Source organism: Hylobates moloch, unplaced genomic scaffold (assembly GCF_009828535.3).
Source record: "Hylobates moloch isolate HMO894 unplaced genomic scaffold, HMol_V3 SCAFFOLD_10, whole genome shotgun sequence".
In the NCBI taxonomy this organism is placed as follows: Eukaryota; Metazoa; Chordata; class Mammalia; order Primates; family Hylobatidae; genus Hylobates; species Hylobates moloch.
The window spans coordinates 48,454,698-48,459,576 of record NW_026652285.1 but is presented as its reverse complement, the minus strand read 5'-3'; the positions used below and the strand labels follow the sequence as shown (position 1 = coordinate 48,459,576).

Sequence of the window (4,879 nt, the reverse complement as noted above, 5' to 3'; positions counted from 1 at the left end):
AAGGGTGTGGGCATCTGGCTCATGGAGATTAGTTCGATGACTTCTGGTATAAAGCAGGGGGCAGAGGGTGGTGGTTGAATCTAGGTAAGGAATTCCAGCCAGTGCACCCAACGAGGGGTGTGGACTTGGTAACTGAGCAAGTCTGGGGCTGAAGTAGAATAAAGAGTTAAAGGTGAACCCACAATGCTGAGAAGATAACTGGGTTCATCAGTTATTTTGGAGAAATAAATGTCAAGCATAAGAAAATGTCTCCCTGGGCCAGGAGCAGTGGCTCATGCCTGTAATCCCAGCACTTTGGGAGGCCGAGGCAGGCGGATCACAAGGTCAGGAGATCAAGACCATCCTGGCTAACATGGTGAAACCTCGTCTCTACTAAAAAATACAAAAATTAGCCGGGCATGGTGGCGGGCTCCTGTAGTCCCAGCTACTAGGGAGGCTGAGACAGGAGAATGGTGTGAGCCCAGGAGGCGGAGCTTGCAGTGAGCCGAGATTGGCCACTGCACTCCAGCCTGGGCAACAGAGCCAGACTCCGTTCCGCCCCCTCCAAAAAAAAAAAAAGAAAAAGAAAATGGCTCCCTGCTCCAAGCCGGCCTAGGCGCCCGCTGCCAGTATGAACACTCGCAGCATGCTGCAAAAGGATCTGATTAAAGAACTTAGAGAAATTCATATATGTGAAATTGATTTCCATGGAAACCTAGTCACGCTCTGATGACAGTTGTGATGGCATTGCTGCCTATAATTTTGCAAACATGAGGCTTCCCAGTGAGTCTGGGAAGGCTGTAGGACCCATACCCAGTGCAGACACTCAACCTCTCAGGGTGGTGATGAAGCTTCCAGCACAAAATACCAGGGGAGCAGCCAACAAAAAAGCAGAGCCCCCTCCCCGAACCCTCAGAGAATTCTGTGACCAATTCCAGTTCTGATTTGGAAGATAAAGGTGGCATGAATTTTTTTGGAGAAAAAGGCTTTCAGTATAAAGCAAAACAAAGCAATGCCTGGAAAACACATGTCAGAGTGAGAAAGCTTCCCTGGCTTGTTCCTTAGAAGACGTTCCCTCCCAGGCTCCAACTCACAATCAAGGACATCCCCAAGGCGTACATTTCCGGGTGTTGCTTCCAGGAGAAACCCTGAACAGAGAGCTCCTCTTCTCACCAAGTCCCCTGGTCCCTTGGTGCTCTACTCATGGAGGAGGAGGAAGAAGAGGAAGAGGATAAGGACACGCCGGTGAGAAACAGCAAGACAGTGGATGGCTGCGTGAAGGAAGATGACATGCCCAGAATTCATTGCTCCAGCTCATCCATGACCCTTCTGCATATAATTCACCCAGGGGAAGAAATCACAGAGGAAGGGTTGGAGGCCAACTGCAGCAACTCTCCAAAGAAGATATATAACGATTCCCTGGGCTCTACTTGTTATCAATGGTGTCAGAAAACTATTGCTACCAAAACAAACTGCAGAAACCCAGACTGCTAGGGCATTCAAGGCCAAATCTGTGGCTCCTGCCTTCCAAACCCTTATGCTAAAGAGGTCAGGGATGCTCTAGTAGTGGCATTGCCCACCTTGTTGAGAAATCTACAACTACAGTTTCTGCCAGCAGCAAGACGGAAGGTGTGCAACTGATATCCTGGTGTATTTCGCCAAATATCCTGGCCCTGGGAATGTGCACGCTTACTTGGAAAGTCTGAAAAAGGAATTTGAAATGCAAGCATAATATCTGCAAAATTCACAGCCTGCCATCCATTTCTAAAATCTCTCTTGTTAACATTTTCAATTTTGTCATTGATTGAAACCTGAGTTAAGAATCTCAGTGATCAGTCTATTGTATAAGAAACTCCAATCAAGTTAATTTCACTAGACACATGTGTTTCTGGAATATCATAGAAAGTATATTACTAGTTATACTTTGCTCTCTGCAGTTTCTTCTCTGTTTCCCACCAACCCCCACATCACACCATGCCCCTAGTGGTGCTCTCCCACTGCTTAGTTTCTGAATTATTTTTAAATGACAATTTTATGAAAGCATATTTGATTCTATTGGTGTTGAAATAGCCCTGGAATCCACTCATAAAACCCAAGCTTTTAGAAATACTGTAGCAATATTAACTAGATCTATTAAATTTCAGAGAACTTGTTTACTCAAAAACAATGGGTATGATTTAGTGTTCATACTAGTTGACGTTTTTAGCAGAATCAAGGCACAAAAGTCTTAAGATCATGTGGAAAAATTAGGTAATTGCTGCAGAGTGTAGTATATTACTTAAGATGCCTCTCATGAGAATATTCCAGGTATTGTGCTTGTTATACAAGCTGTCACAATTGAGATTTAGTTGCTGCTAATTTCTTCTGCCCTGAGGTTAAATGGTGCATCTAGCTTACACAATCATGATCCAAAGGTTTACAGGCCATGTTATATGTAACGTTATGATAGAAAAGACATCTCTGGAAATTGCAATGGTGAAACTTCAGGAGTAGGCCGATTTGAATTTTTGGTATAATACTTTAACATAATTGTAGTTTGCCAAGTTTATTTCAGTTCATAAGTAAGGTATTTCAAATAAATTCTTGGGCCATTTTGTGTGGAAACTTGATATTAATAGTCTATAGCTCTTTGCATTTGTTGAAGAAATAAGCTAGGCACAGGGTTCATGTTTAGATTTTAAGCACTTTTATCATGAGAAAGAACTGCCTTTCTGGAGATTTGTAACTTTCAACAGTTTAACTTGACATCTCTGCCAAATTAGTTTCTGGGCAGATTTCCTGTGTTGCTACGCCTCTCCCGTTTTGCCTTAATCAAATTGTTTAGTAGAGGTGGAATCTAAGTGCTTGTGTGTCCAGTTTACTTGCTGGGCCCATTCAGGGTTTGAGGCATAATTGGACCTCAAATCAATACGTATAAATACAGCTTTTGATCTGTAATACTTTTATACAAAGTTTATTTTAATAGACATTTTATTCTTAACAGAGAAGAAAATATATGTTTTCATAATTTGGAGTGAAATTATCCTAGCCATTTATAAATTCACTAAATCCTAGTGAATTTATACTAGACATTTTATTCTTAAAAGAGAAGAAAATATGTGTTTTATTTATTTTCTGTTAACAGACATTTATTTATTTTCTTTTAATAGACATTTTATTCTTAAAAGAGAAGAAAATATATGTTTTCATAATTTGGAGTGAAATTATCCTAGCCATTTATAAATTCACTAAATCCTAGTGAATTTATACTAGCCATTCATCCATAAAGATTCATAACATCCCCCCAACCCCACTTCTCATTGTCTCCCATAGCCCCCCACTCTAAGGCTATAATATTGCTCTGTTCTTTTCATTCCTCACTTACACTTCTAATCACATCCTCATCCAAAATTTGCCTAGATGTGATTTTATGTCCCAATTTACCTTGCTCACCTCATTTCCCTAAAGTTTCTACTAGTTCCCACTACACCTGGTGGAATCTAAATTACAGGTATCAAAATAGCCACATACAGGGTCACAACAATTGATAGCATCATGGCCCAGAAGAGATTTAAAATTGCATCTCAATTCCTCTTTGCCTGGTGGTGAGACAGCTGTGTATATAAATTAATGCATCAACTAGATGTGAAAGAGACTTAGAGTATGAGCCACTGCCCCAACACTTCGAATACAGTTTGGATCTGTGTCCCCACCCAAATCTCATGTCGAATTGTAATTGCCAGTGTTGGAGGAGAGGCTTGGTGGACAGTGATTGAATTGTGGGGGTGGTTTCTAATGGTTTAGCACCATCCCCCAGTACTGTTTTGTGACAGAGTTCTCACGAGATCTGGTTGTTTGAAAGTGTATAGCACCTCCCCCTTCACTCTCTCTCTCTCTCCTGCCAGGTATGTGAATATACATCTGCTTCTGCTTTGCTTTCTGCCATGATTGTAGGTTTCCTGAGGCCTCCCCAGAAGCAGAAGCCTGTACAGCCTGCAGAAGTGTGAGCACAATTAAGCCTCTTTTCTTTATAAATTACCCAGTCTCAAGTAGTTTTTTATAGCACTACAAGAATAAACTAATACAGAAAATTGGTACTGAGAGTGGAGCATTGCTCTAAAGATACATGAAAATGTGGAAGTGACTTTGGAACTGGGTAAAGGGAAGAGGTTGGAAGAGTCTGGAGAGCTCAGAAGAAGACAGGACAGGAAGATGAGGGAAAGTTTAGAACTTCCTAGAGACTTGCTGAATGGCTGTGACCAAAATATTGATAGTGATATGGACAGTAAAGTCCAGCCTGAGAAGGTATCAATGGAGACAAGGAACTTATTGGGAACTAGAGTAAAGACCATTCTTGCTATGCTTTTGCAAAGAGACTGGCAGTGGTGTGCCTCTGCTCTAGGGATCTATTGAACTTTGAACTTGAGAGAGATGATTTGGGGTATCTGGCCGAAGAAGTTTCTAAGCAGCAAAGCATTGAAGATGTGGCCTGGCGGCATCCAAAAGCCTACACTCATCTGCATAAACCTGAAATGACCTGAAATTGGAACTTACATTTAAAAGTTAAGCAGAGCATAAAAGTTTGGAAAATGTGCAGCCTGGCCATGTGGTAGAAAAGAAAAACCCATTCTCTGGGGAGGAATTCAAGTAGGCTGCAGAAACTTACATTAAGTAAAGAGGAGCTGAATGTTAATAGCCAAGACAATGGGGAAAATGCCTCCAAGCCATTTCGGAGACCTTCCCAGATGCCCCTCCCATCACAGGACCTAGGAGGGCAGAATGGTTTTGTGGGCCAGGCCCAGGGCTCCACTACCCTGTGCAACCTCGGGACACTGCTCCTTGCAGTCCCAGCCACTCCAGCTTCACCCATGGCTATAAGGTTCCCCAGACATGTCTCAGGCTGCTGCTCCAGATGGTGCAA

At 42.2% G+C, this 4,879-nt stretch overlaps 1 pseudogene; it reads left to right on the top strand.

Annotated features, from left to right (window-relative positions):
- Nucleotides 1-610: 610 nt before the first annotated feature.
- LOC116474189 (cell division cycle-associated protein 7-like) lies at nucleotides 611-1,711 on the top strand (annotated as a pseudogene).
- Nucleotides 1,712-4,879: the final 3,168 nt, after the last annotated feature.